Source organism: Sus scrofa, chromosome 9 (assembly GCF_000003025.6).
Source record: "Sus scrofa isolate TJ Tabasco breed Duroc chromosome 9, Sscrofa11.1, whole genome shotgun sequence".
Taxonomy (NCBI): domain Eukaryota; kingdom Metazoa; phylum Chordata; class Mammalia; order Artiodactyla; family Suidae; genus Sus; species Sus scrofa.
The window spans coordinates 6,104,235-6,118,532 of record NC_010451.4 but is presented as its reverse complement, the minus strand read 5'-3'; the positions used below and the strand labels follow the sequence as shown (position 1 = coordinate 6,118,532).

General features: G+C 45.0%; 1 protein-coding gene across 13 annotated transcripts in view; it reads left to right on the top strand.

Moving 5' to 3' along the window:
- The window catches only part of STIM1 (stromal interaction molecule 1), a 203,479-nt gene that overhangs the window by 151,558 nt on the left and 37,623 nt on the right, over positions 1–14,298 (top strand).

The following is a 14,298-nucleotide window of genomic DNA, read 5'->3' as shown; positions in this document are numbered from 1 at the left end:
TTATTTATGGACTTTGTGTTAGGATCTACCGATCTGTTTGCCTGTCTTTATGTCTATACCACGCTGTTTGGGGTGCGGTAGTCTTCTGATTCTTTTTCAGTCAGTGGTGTTAGGCATCGAACTTTGTTTTTCAGAGTCCAGAGTGCTCACCAGTACACAGGAACCTTCGCTAACTTTGTTTTTCGTTTCCCAAAGTTGTTTTGGCTGTTTGTCCTTTAGTCACCTTGTGAATTTTTATTTAAAAAAACCTCCTGGGATGTTGACTTCGATTGCATCAGATTTGTAGATCAGTTTGAGGGCACTGACCTCTTAACAATATTTCATTTTCTGACCTGTGGACAAGGTGTATCGCTCCATGTGTTTAGGAGATACACTTTCTCTCAGGAATGTTTTGGAGTGTTGGGGGGCTTTTTGGTGTGCTTTGTTTTTCGGCCATGCTTGCGGTGTGCAAAAGTTCCCAGGCCAGGGATTGAACTCTTGCCGCAGCAGTGACAGCACTGGGTCCTTAGCCCTCTAGACCACCAGGGCACCCCTTGTAGTTTTCCGTGTATAGGTCTTTCATATCTTTATCACGTTTATCTCTAAGTATTTCACAGGTATTGATGCTATTGGAAATAGTATTTCTTAAATTGTGGTAAAGTGTACTGTTACTATTAAGTGGTTTTTAAAAAATTACTTCCTGATTGTTGTTTTATATAGAAATATGATCGATTTTTACATATTGTCTTGTATTCTACAACCTTGCTAATTTCGCTTGTTAGTAGGATACCATCGGATTTTCAGATCAGACCATCGTGTGCTAGTAAAGAAAGTTTAACTTTTTCCTTTCTAACCTAGATGCCTTTTTATTTTATTTTTTACATTTAAAATTTTTTTGTTTTTTGCCTGCATCCATGGCATATGCAAGTTCCTGGGCCAGGAATCAAATCTGAGCTGCAGCTTCAGCCTATACTGCAGCTGTGGCAAAGCCAGATCCTTAACCTACTGCACCAGGCCAAGAAACGAACTTGTGCCTCCATAGCAACCTGAGCCGTTGCAGTCGGATCCTTAACCCACTGTGTCACAGTGGGAGCTCCTAGATGCCTTTTAAAAATCTTTTTTTGGAAGCTTCTGTCATGGCTCAGTGAAACGAATCTGACTGGTATCCATGAGGATGCAGGTTCAATCCCTGGCCTTGCTCGGTGGATTAAGGATCTGGCATTTCTGTGGCTGTGGCCTAGGCCAGTAACTGTAGCTCTGCTTCAACCCCTCGCCTGGGAACCTCCATATGCCGTGGATGTGGGTGTAAAAAAGACAGAAAAAAAATCTTTTTCATGTCCTATTGTCCTAGTTCTTATCTGCCACACAGTGTTGAGGAGAAGTGGTAAAGGACAGACATCTTTGTCTTGTCTCTGATATTAGAGGGAAAACATTTCGTCTTTCACCATTAAACATTAGCTGTGGGTTTTTGTAAAACCTCTTTGTCAGATCAAGGAAACTACCCTCTATTCCTAGTTTGCTAGGAGCTTGGGTCAGGAACGGATGTTGGATTTTATCAAATGAGTTTTCTGTGTCTATTGAAATGTTGCTTAGTTTTTCTGTTTTGGTTTGCTAAAATAATTCTATTGACCGATTTTTCAGTGTTAAATGAACTCTGCATTCTGAGAGAAACTCCACTTGGTCGTCCTCTTCCTCTGCGGATGTTATTTGCTAAAAAATATATTTTTATTTTTATTTAAAACTTTTTATTGAAGTGTAGTTGGTTTACAGTATTATATTAGTTTCAGGTGTCCAGCATAATGATTCACCACTTTTTATAGATTATACTCCATGAAAAGTTATTGCAAAGTAGTGGCTATAATTCCCTGTGCTACACAGTGTGTCCTTGTTGCATATCTATTTTTTCCTTTCTTTTAACATTAAAAAAAAATTACAGGAGTTCCCGTCGTGGCGCAGTGGTTAACGAATCCGACTAGGAACCATGAGGTTGCGGGTTCGGTCCCTGCCCTTGCTCAGTGGGTTAACGATCCGGCGTTGCCGTGAGCTGTGGTGTAGGTTGCAGACGCGGCTCGGATCTGGCGTTGCTGTGGCTCTGGCGTAGGCCGGTGGCTACAGCTCCGATTCAACCCCTAGCCTGGGAACCTCCATATGCCACGGGAGTGGCCCAAGAAATAGCAGCAACAACAACAACAATAACAAAAAGACAAAAAAAAAAAAATTACAGTTGATTTACGCTCGTATATTTTATACAGTGGACTTTGTATCTCTTATTACCATTTCCCAAATTTCCCCTGTCTCCTTCCCGTGTCCCTTTGGTAACCACTAGTTTGGTTGGTATATTTTCTACTTGCTAAGATTTCGTTTCAGACATTGGGCACCTTTGTTAGTGAGGGATATTGGTTTGTTATTTTCTTTTCTTGTAATACCTTTGTTTTTGGTATCAGGATAATGCTGGCCTTATAAAATAGTTGGAAAGTATTCTTCAGTTTTTCATATGACTTCATAGATATATTTTCCCTTGATGCTTTGGTAGAATTCACCAATACAGCCATTTGAGTCTGGCTTTTGACCTGTGGGAAGGTTTTTCTTAAACTACAGTGTTTTCTTTCCTGTGCCTTCAGTGAACTTTTGTAGTTTGTATCTTCGGGAATTTTTCCATTTCATTCAATTTTCAAATTTACTGGCATACATTTGCTCATAACATTCCCTTATTATTCTTTTAATATGTCTTAAACCTGTAATCATGTCTCATTTCTGATGTTGGTAATTTGTATCTTCTCTCGTGCTTTCTTTCTTTTTTTTCCCGCTAAACAGTCTTGTTAGATTTTATTAATTTTATTGATCTTCTCAAAGAACCAGTATTTTGTTTCAAGGATTTTCTCTCCTGTTACCTGTTTCATTGGCCTTACCTTGTAATTGCTTCCTTTCTGCTGCTTAGTTAGGGTTTGATTTGCTCTTCTTTTCTAATTTGTGAAGGTGGCAGCGCAGGCCATTGATTTGAGACCTTTTTTCCCCCTAATATACGATGCTGTAATGCCTTCAGTACTAATAATAATGCTGTGAGTTTCCCCTAAGCCCTGCTTTATCAGCATTTCACAAATTCTAGCAAGTTGTGGTTTTTTGCTTTTTTCCAGCTGACTTATTGGTGACATAGACAGAGTGAAAATGTCTAAAAGGAAAACATAACTGCTGGTAAATGCTTATTCTCACCTTTTTTTTTTTTTTTCCGGTCTGATATAGTCTTTAATAACTTAGCATCCCTAACTGTGTTCCAACTTGAGGGATTATTTTTGCCCTAGAAATGCATACCTCTGAAATCTGTCTTATATTTTCGTATTGGTTCTTCACGATGTTAGATGATATGTTTTATTTTTATTTTCATTCAACTTAAAATATTTTCTATTTCCTCTTTGTTGTCGTCTTTGATTCATGAATAATTGAGAAGCAGGTTGTTTAATTTCCAAATATTGGGGGATTTTTCAGAAGTTTTTCTGTTTTGTTTGTTTGTTTGTTTGCTTTTTGGGGCCGCACTCTCGGCATATGGAGTTTCCCAGGCTAGGGGCTGAATCGGAGCTATAGCCGCCGGCCTGCACCACAGCCACAGCCGATGCCACATTCGAGCCGCATCTGTGACCTACACCACAGCTCATGGCAACGCTGGATCCTTAACCCATTGAGCGAGGCCAGGGATTGAACCTGCAACCTCATGGTTCCTAGTGGATTTCATTTCCACTGCTCCACGACGGGAACTCCTTTTTTCTGTTATTATTTACACTTATATTTTTCATTGTGGTCTGAGGACATGCTTTGTATGGCTTGAATCCATTAAAATATTTTAGACTTTTTTTTAAAGCATACTTGAATATGATCTATCTTGGTAAATGTTCCATATGCCCTTGGCTTTTCTTTTTCTGTTTGTCTTTTTAGGGCCACACCCACAGCATATGGAGGTTCCCAGGCTAGGGGCCCAATCGGAGCTGTAGCTGTTGGCCTACACCATAGCCACAGCTATGCTGGGATCCAAGCTGTGTCTGCCACTTCCACCACAGCTTAAGGCAACACTGGATCCTTAACCCACTGAGCGAGGCCAGGGATTGAACCTGCATCCTCATGGATGCTGGTCCAGTTTGTTAACCGCTGAGCCACCACGGGAACTCCACCCTTGGCTTTTCTTAAGCAAAGTGTTATGTAAATGTCAGTCAGGGAGTTCCCATGGTGGCTCAGCGGTAATGAACCCTCCTAGTATTCATGAGGACTCAGGTTCCATCCCTGGCCTTGCTCAGTGGGTTAAGGATCTGGCGTCGCTGTGACTCTGGTGCAGGCCAGCAGCTACAGCTCTGATTCAACCCCTAGCCTGGGAACTTACGTATGCCTTGGGTGTGGCCCTAAAGAAAAAAAGACAAAAAAATAAATGTCAGTCAGGTTATGCTGGTTGATGATTGTTCACGTCTACTGTGTCTGTGCTGCTTTTCTTCCTCCTTGTTATGTCGTTAATGAGAGAGGAGTGTTTCAGTTTCCAAGTATAATTGTGGATTTGCCTATGTATCCTTGCAGTTAATTCTGTGAATTTTTGCTTCATGTCTTTTGAAAGTCTGTTAGCTAGGTACATACAGATTTAGGATTATTGTGTCTTCTTGATTAACTGACCTCCTCATTATTATGGAATGACCTTCTATATCCCTAGTCAAATTCTTTGCTCTGAAATCTATTTTGATATTACTATAGCTTTCTTTTGAGAATTGCTAGTTTGGTGTATCTTTTTGCATCGATTTATTTTTAACTTACTTGTGTTTTTCTATTTAAGGTGCATTTCTTACAGATAGCCTATGGTTGGGCCTGATTTTTTGCAATCTGACAATCTCTGCCTTTTAATTGGGTTGTTTAGACCATTAACATTTAACACGTTTATTAACATGGTTAGATTTTAGTCCATTACCTTGCTATTGGTTTTTGTTTTCCCTATTTGTTCTTTTTTACTCTTTCTATGTCTTCTTTTGGATTAGTGAGTATTTTTATGAGTCTATTTTATCATCTTTGTTTCCTAAACTTTTTGTTTTGTTCATTTAGTGGTGGCTTTAGGATATAAAGCTTACCACAGTCTATTTCTAAGAGATATTGTTATACCTTGTCGCATGTAGTATGAGACCCTTCCAATAGTGTATTTCCATTTCTGCCCTCCCAGCCTTAGTGTTCACTCTCTGCACAGTGGCCTGGGAATTTTCTCACAGCCGTAAGCTGGGGCAATTGTATGATTCGTGTCATTTGTTTACCGTCTCCCAAGGACCTGTCCATTGTAGACTGATGTCTAGTGTCTTAAAAACTGTTATTTCATACGTTTTGTCTTTTTTTTTTTTTTTTTGTCTTTTTGTCTTTTTAAGGCTGCAGCCGCAGCGTATGGAGGTTCCCAGGCTAGGGGTCAAATCGGAGCTATAGATACTGGCTGCAGGCACAGCTACAGCAACACCAGATCTGAGCCGTGTCTGTGATGCACACCACAGCTCACAGCATTGCCAGATCCTTAACCCACTGAGCAAGAGCAGGGATTTAACCTGTGTCTTCATGGATATTAGTTGAGTTCATTACTGCTGCACTACCATGGGAACTCCTGTCTTTACTTTTTTTTTAAGTTGTTTCAGGAGGGAGGGTAAATTCCATCCTATTTACTTCATCTTGGCCTGAATCAGAAGTCTCAGCTTAATCATCTTTTAAAATTTTTTTTTAACTTTTATTTTTTTTAGAGCTGCACCTGTGGCATATGGAAGTTCCCAGTCTAGGAGTCAACTCAGAACTGCAGCTGCTGGCCTACACTACAGCTACAGCAACTTGAAATCTGAGCCACAGCTCACGGCAACGCTGGATCCTTAACCCACTGAGTGAGGCCAGGGATCGAACTTGCATCCTCATGGATACTAGTCAGATTCATTTCCTCTGAGCCACAATGGGAACTCCAGCAGCTTAATCATCGTTTGCTTTGCTTGAATGCTTTCATACTTTGCTTCTTAGCCTAGTCTAGCTCTACCGCAGTTTGTCCCTCAGGTGGTCCCAGAGAGATCTTTCTAAAATAAATCTGACCAGGTCTCTGCTTACATTTTTAGTGGGTCGCCATTTTTTAACTTTTTTTTAAAATTTTTACTTTTTTGTCTTTTGTCTTTTTAGGGCCACACCCATGGAATTTGAGGTTCCCAGGCTATGGGTCTAATTGGAGCTCTTGCTGCCAGCCTATACCAGATCTGAGCTGTGTCTGTGATTATACCACAGCTCATAGCAATGCCGGATCCTTAACCCACTGAGCAATGCCAGGGATCAAACCCGCAACCTCATAGTTTCTGGTCGGATTCCTTTCCGCTGCGCCATGATGAGACCTCCCCCATTTTTTTTTATAATAATGAAACGGTTATCTAGGACACTAAATTTCGGGATGGAAGAGTTATTATTAAATGGAACCTAGAGAAATGAAGATATTACTAAAAATATCACAGGTAAATTCCTCTGTAATCATATGTAACCATATATTATTTTGAAAAGATAGTGACTTTTCTGTTGGTCAGGCAACACTTAACTCGTGTAGAACTAGCATTTAGTTGACGTCATAGCTGTGACTGAGTCCAAGCAAGTACTGCTCACCACACAGCAAGGCAATGAATTGAGAGACTATTTGTTGGGGCAAAGGAATAGCGACTTTATTCAGAAAGCCAGCAGACTGAGAAGGTGGTGGACCCCTGTCCCAAAAAACCATTTTGCCCGAGTTGGATTCAGTCTGCTCGTATACCAAAGGGGGGTGGGGGTTAACCGTCAGTCGTGTCCTGGCCCCAGTACAGCCCCCGAAGGGGATGCGGTAATTTCTTCCCACCTGCAGCCCTTGACAGGTGGTCAGGATATTTCCTGTGAGCTAAACAAAGGTATTTTAGCTAAATGCTCATTCCTTGGGGAGCAGGGTCCCCAGAGATGGGCCGTTATGTATAATTTAAGGTTATAGGCAACATCCCTTCAGTGATTAACTTGTAACAGAATCAACCTCCTTGCTGCAACTGCCCTCTCATTTGAAAAATCATCAAAATAAAGTATTGAAAGCTTCATTGTTGTTGATGAAAGAAATTATTGTAGAAAATGCCATTGTTTTTTTCATGTTTATCTATGTGGTGTTAGATGCACTGAATTAAATGTCCATTTGTTATCTCAAAATGAATTACCTCAGGAAGAAAAATCAGTATGTGCATGTAAATGAAAATCTGGCTTTCTTTTATATTCTGAGAGTTTCCTCATATTTGGATGCTCTTGTTCCTTACTCACCTCTGTAGCATCGGCCCCCAAAGTTACTGTTTTTCTCCTCCAATTAGTGTAAACATGCCTGCATTTGAAACAAAATTAACCGAATTCCTTCTATATACAAGGCATTGTGCTAGAGTCCTTTTGCATACCAGGCTCGTGCTTATTTCTGTGCTCCACTTGTTTTCATATTTTCTATGGGTCTTTTATTTTATTTTATTTTATTTTGCTTTTTTAGAGCCGCACCTGCGGCATATGGAAGTTCCTAGGCTAGGGGTCGAATCAGAGCTGTAGCCGCCAGCCTACACCACAGCCACAGCAGCGCCAGATCCGAGCTTTGTCTTTGACCTACACCACAGCTCACGGCAACGCCGGATCCTTAATCCACTGAGCGAGGCCAGGGATGGAACCTGCAGCCTCATGGTTCCTAGTCGGATTTGTTTCTGCTGCGCCGCGATGGGAGCTCCTCTGTGAGTTTTTATTATCTTTTCCATGGCCCTTTCTCTGTAGCTGCACTGGTTCACCTGCAGTTACTAGGATATCCACTTGCCGTTCTCTTCCATCCTTTGATGCTCTCACACATACTGTTCCCTGTTCCTTCCTTCTTTGTTGATCTGGTTAAATCCTACTTGATATTAAGACTCAATTTAAATATCTCTTTCTTTAGGAAATCTTCCCTGAAAAACCACAGGCTGGGTTAGTGCGTTCTCTGTTCCTCTAGCCTCTTTGTATTTATCTCATCACAGCACCTAGACACGAATTGCAACTGTCTGTTCCCTCGCCTTTTTATTTCCCCGACAGACTGCTCAAGGGCGTTATCTTATATGATTCTATCTTTTTTTTTTTTTTTTTCTTTTTGGCTGCACACACAGCGTGTGGAAGTCCCCAGACCAGGGATCGAACCTGCACAGGAGTTGCCACCTGTGCCACAGCTGCAGCAATGCCAGACCCTTAACCCACTGTGCCACAGCGGAACTTCCTGATTCTATACGTTAAGGCACAGGACCTGGCCCAGAACAGGGATGCGGAAGACAAGAGTTTGTCCTTGAGTCTGCCATTGTGTGTGTTATGGAAGTTGTTTGGCTCAGTCAACATTCCAAACTCCAAGTTGCCTGGCTCCTCTGCAGCCACGCTGCTAGTCTTTCTCTAACCTGGTCTCTGCTTTACAGGTGGTCTTCACTGTATGTCCTTTCGGGCTCTGGCTGACCTGTTTTATTGCCAGATAGCCTAGTGGGCCTGTCTCGTGGGGCCTGGGTGAAACGGCCAGATTCTTTTTTGCAGTGACAGCTTAGAGCTTGGTATTGATGCCGTGTTGGCACACTGGCATGGTGTCTGCCGCCCTCTAGGTCAGATGACAAACTGCTGCTGAGAGCCGGAAGGAAACCACTCAGAGAAACAAACCACAGGCCTCAGCTGCAAACTGTCCTTGGGGAGTGCTGCTTTGGTAAGACTGTCGGTGTCTTGGAGTGTTCTCTGTCCAGAGTTGCCAGATAAGAGGCTAGGCTTCTTGATGGCTTTTCTGACTCACTCCGGCAGTCCGTCACTCCGTGTCGCCGTACATCCCTCTTACCTAGCCCTTGTCGCACGGCGTGGCTCGTGTTTAACTCCCTGTCTCCTCTCCAGAAGAGAGCCTTGGTGCTGGAGGTCATCCAGATTGAGCTGGGTATCTAGAAACGAGTCAAGGATCTGCTAGGCTAGAAGCCCGTGAGAGCTTAGCGAAGGAATGAATGGCGAAAGCAATAGCAGCTAATGTTTGCTTAGCACTTCCTGGGTGCTGGGAGCTTGTCCTCTTTTCACTGCACTCTTGTGATGTGAGAACCCGCCTCTCATCATTTCATAGGTGACAGAACGGGGCACAGAAGGTTAAGTACCTTGTCCACGGTCTTACGTCCAGTAAGTGGCAGGTCTTGAACTCAAGCCAAGGCACTTGGTTCCCAAGTCCAGATTCTTAACCACTGGACTCTGTCTGACCAAAGGCTGACTGTGTGACCAGCTTACTGACAGATGCATGAAAGAGACAGAGAAGGTACTGGTAACCTTTCGGCCAGACGTAGGTCTTTTGGGATGCAAGTTTGAAACGACAAAAGTGAGGGCATTATCTGGAGGCACCACCATTAGGGGAGGGACATACTGATTCAGGAGCCTACTTCTTAACTGCTTATTCTTTCTCTGACAAGAAAAAGAAATGGCCAAGGCCAGGCATCTGTTCTGGCCGATCCCGGGAAGCACCGCTGCAGCTCATGTGCTAGGCAGTCACACCTAATGTTCCATCGCCCAAGTATCCACGTAGCTCATGTCCTCATTTTCTCGGCAGATGTTACCTCGTCAGAGAGGCCTTCCCTGATCTGATCTGACGTAGCACTATTCTTTATCCCCTTACCCTGCTTTATTTTTCTTCCGGTATTTATTACTACCCAACGGATAATTATTTGTTAGAGAGTTTTCATTTGTCTCCCTCTACCAGAATATAGGCACCAGGGATCTGTGACTGTTTTGTGTACTGTTATATTCCTAGATTTTAATTTTTTTTTTTTTCTGGCCACCCCTGTGGCACGCAAAAGTTCTTGAGCCAGGGATTACAGCTGCACCACGGCAGTGACCTGAGCCATAGCAGTGACAACGCCTGATCCTTTACCCACCAGGCCTCCAGGGAACTCCTCTATTCCTAGTTTTTAGAGTGGTGGCCTGGCAAGTAGTAGGTGCTCAATGATGTTGGAATTTCAGGCCACCTGCTTTCAAGGGCTTTTATCATTTGGCCTCAGCATGGCCTCACTCTGCTTGTCCCTATGTGTAACCCTTGGACTCTGGACAATCTGGAGTCAGAGTTCACTGAACAGGCCCCACACATTACAGCTCTCTGAATTGCTCATGCTTCTTTCGTTGCTGGAAATCTCTGTCCACCCAGATTCTGACCAGTCCTCAACATCTACCTCATATAAAGAAACAGTTACTACTGAGGTTGTATTAAATCCTAAGCATTTTCAAATATATGGACTCATTTAATTCCACAACTCTTGAGAGAGGTGTTGCTAGATTGTTAGCAACGTGGCTATAGGCTCTCTGTCTTGTCCCCAGCGCCTGGCCCAAAGTCGTGTACCATGAATGTTTTGAATAACTGGGTGAGTATTTTATAGAAGGAGAGGTTGAGGATCAGAATGGTTGTGTGATTTACCCAAGCTGGTCCATGACGGAGGCAGCATGCAGGGTAAAGCAGCTCATTTGTGTTGAGCTGAGCTGGACTCTTAGTCCAGTGGTTTCCAACTGCACAAGACAATCCCCTGGAGTGCCACAAGAAAATATAGGTAACTTGTATTTATATTGCATTCATTTTTGTCTCATTCTTTAATGTTTATGTATGTTTTACAATATTCCTAATATCAGTACAGAGGTCTAATTTATAAATAGGTGCTTGTATATTGGCAATTTGTGCTCTGATTTCTTTTACAGGTAGATGATGTCATTAAAAAGATTGGAGCCTACGAAGTTAGTCAACTTGTGCATTTCCTCCCTCCCCTCCTCTCCCCTCCCTCTCCTCTCCTCCCGCCTCATGGCACATGGAGTTCCCAGGCCAGGGATTAGATCCCAGCCATAGCTGCGACCTATGCCGCAGCAGCCATCAATGCCAGCTCCTTTAACCCACTGTGCCAGGCCAGGGATTGAACCTGCAACCTGGTGCTGCAGAGACACAGCTGATCCCATTGTGCCACAGTGGCCACTCCTTGTGCATTTTTCTTGTAAAGGACTCTTGGTTGCAGAAGACTCCAGGGGTTGCCCTTCTCCAATCCTGTGTAATACTTTTTGTTGTCTTAACACGGAGATGTGGTCTTTGATGTCTCTGGGAGCTATAGGGACAGGCTCAGGGGATGAGGGAATCAAGGCTTTAAAGACTATCTCTTGCTTGAATGTCCTCCTGGGATCTGGTCACGTGAGTCCATTGGCGCTGTCTCTTCTAAGCTCTCCTGGCCAGATTCTGTGTCTTTTCACTGACAGCCACAGCCCTCTGTACCTGTTACTTTTTCTCTGCTTTGGCCTGGGGATTCTGCCTGTTTTCTCTTTTGGAATGAGGAAGCAGAATAAGACTTTAACTTTTAAGTACTTAGGGACAAGGGGGCCCTGATATCTCACCTTGACTCTGGAGTGAGAGCTTCGTGCTGGAACACAGGGTTGCCATCTGACAAGGATGCCCCTTATCCTGGCTTACTTTGTTCAGACTGCAGTGCCTCTGAGTGGGCAATGCCAGTGCTGCCAGGCCTTACCTAGGTAGGGCATCTGCCAGGTAACAGAATGATACATGGAGCACAAAACCCAGAAACACCTGCCTTGAGGTTTTCCCTGACATGTGAGCTCATCGTCCTTTTGCCTCTAGCCTAGCCAGGCAGGGACTGACTATGTTCAGAGTCCATCCTCACTGAAGTGCCAGACTGGGTCCCCTCATAGGCCTCAGCCTCACTTAACGTAGTGTTCAGAGCAGTCGTTCTCAGCCAGCGATGGTTTCGTTCCCCGGGGACCGTTTGGAAGTATCTGGAGATATTTTTGATTGTCATGACTGGCAGCATACTGCTGGCATCTGGTGGGGAGATGCCAGGGATATTGGTAAACGTCCCACAGTGCATGAGACAGTCCCTGCAACAAGGAATTAACCTGTCCAAAACGCCGTGGTGCAGAGACTGAGAACGCCCAGTCTAGAGTGACTCCCCCACGACAGTGGAGGTGCAGCTGGAAGAGTTCCTGCCTGCCCAGGGTCCATGCTCAGGCTTGTGTCAGGGCGTCTTCCCTGCAGACAAAAGGCCCTTGTGACCCGCTGGCCTCAGGCCTTTCGAGCAATGAGACATGACGTGGCCTTTCCACTCCACTCGCCGTGCTGGGTGATGCCAGGCTCCCTCGAGAGTAGGGCAGGAGCGTGTTGTTCTCTCTGCGCTTTGCAGGCTGGCACTTGCACGTCTGCCTTGCGTCTCGTGCCCCTCTGCCAGGCCTTCATTACCTGATACTCCAGACCACAGCAAGCGCTCGTGTCTGTAATGTGTGGGGAGATGTGGTCATTTTCAGGCCCGTCCCTTCTGCTTTCCTCGTGCCAGTTCATCCGTCCTTTCCCAAGCCCTAGGATTTGAACGTACCTTTCGGAAATTAATCTCTCTCTTCCCTCTGATGTATTCTAGCCTGGAAATTAAAAACGCAAGCAGGCAGTGACTAAGCATCTTCCACCCGGGCGTCTGGGACCCTGTCTTCTGGGATGCGGTCCGAGCGCACGGACCTTCCTCCCTCTTCTCTGGGTCCTTTCCTGGGCCCCTGCAGCTACTCTCTCGGCTTCGGGGCTTCCCTCCCGAGCTCCAGCAGCTTCCTGAGGACATCGAGAGACTAGAGCGCTTTTGCCTTCCGTTGTTTCATCCAGGATGTCTTATGAGCGTCTGTCTGCTTTGTACCGTGTGTGGCTCCTCTGTGGGGGAGGCAGGAGGATGAAGGGACAGGGCCCAGCCTTCCACCTTCTCTAGTTCACGTGAGAGTGACAGGAGCAACCCAGGATTTGAGGGGCACTCCTCAGGGGTCAAGCATTGCAGAAGTTAACCTCCACCTGAGCTGCGTATTTGTCTAGGCAGATGGTGGTTGCTGTTTGAAAGCCCCACTTTCAGAGCATGTCTGGAACTCCTCAGTTGGGGTAGTTATTCTCTGAGTACATTCTGATGGATGCCACTGCATACAAAGCACTGTTTTAAAGACAAAGGGATGAGCAGAAATCAGCAGGTCATGGTCCCTGACTTCCGGGCAGCTGACTGTTCAGGGGAAATGAGGCAGCATTCCGATGGAGGTCAGTTCTAGGGAAGGACAGGGGTCTTAGGAGAGGCGGGTAATAAGTCTCACCATTTCATTCTGCTTCAAAACTTTTTTGGCATCTTGCGGCTCACAGCAGTAGTTTTCAAACTTGAGGAATGTTCAAATTCCTTTTAAGGGAAATACTTGATCTTGGACCTGTAAAGCTGACCTAACTTGTTTTTATTATCATGGTGTTTAAATATGTACAAACACAAAATGGAATTCCGGTTGCTATATAAGATGTGTTTATAAGCATAAACAAAACCACGCTGATGCATCAAATCAAAGCACGCTTTGCATCTAGGAAACGACCGCGTGTGGCTGAAACCCAGCTGCTCGCAGGCTCTTTGGGTTCCGCAGGGACTCAGCCCTCCCACCACCTTTCTCTGCTCAAGCTCCTGTGAAACCGTGATTTCTGGAGCACCCCGTGATGTCCTCTGCCCTTTCCCGGCTTGAACACGCTCCTCGTTTATCACGTCTTTATCGTTGACCCTTGACAGAGTACGGAGATACGTTTGCTATCTATGTGCCTAAACACCACACGAATATTAAAATTACTTTAAAGGACTATTTTTATGCTTGTCTGTTTAAGAAAAAAAGTCCCGGGAGTTCCCGTCGTGGCGCAGTGTTTAATGAATCCGACTAGGAACCATGAGGTTGCAGGTTTGATCCCTGGCCTCGCTCAGTGGGTTAAGGATCCCATGTTGCTGTGAGCTGTGGTGTAGGTCGCAGACGTGGCTCGGATCCTGCGTTGCTGTGGCTGTGGTGTAGGCGGGGGGCTACAGCTCTGATTCGACCCCTAGTCTGGGAACCTCCACATGCCGCGGGAGCGGCCCTAGAAAAGGCAAAAAGCCAAAAAAAGAAAAGAAAGTCCTGTTCTCACGGTGCTGAAGAAGATGATGAGGTGCGAGGGCCGCAGATGGTAATGATGCGATTTGCCGGGTGGTGACAGATCATTCCGTCATTGTTTCGGTGAGAACTGGCTCCTGTTGTGACAGAAAATCCTTCAGTCTGATGGGACCAAAGGGGAACATTTAGGAGTTCCCACCGTGGTGCGGCGGGTTCACAATCTGACTGCAGCAGCTTGGGTCGCCTCAGGGATGCGGGTTTGATTCCCAACCCGGCACAGTGGGTGAAAGGACCGGCCCTGCTGGCGCCGCGGCATAGGCCACAGCTGCAGCTGGGATTCAGCCTCTGGCCGAGGAATTTCCACAGGCCGCGGGTGTGGCCATAACAGGTAAAGGG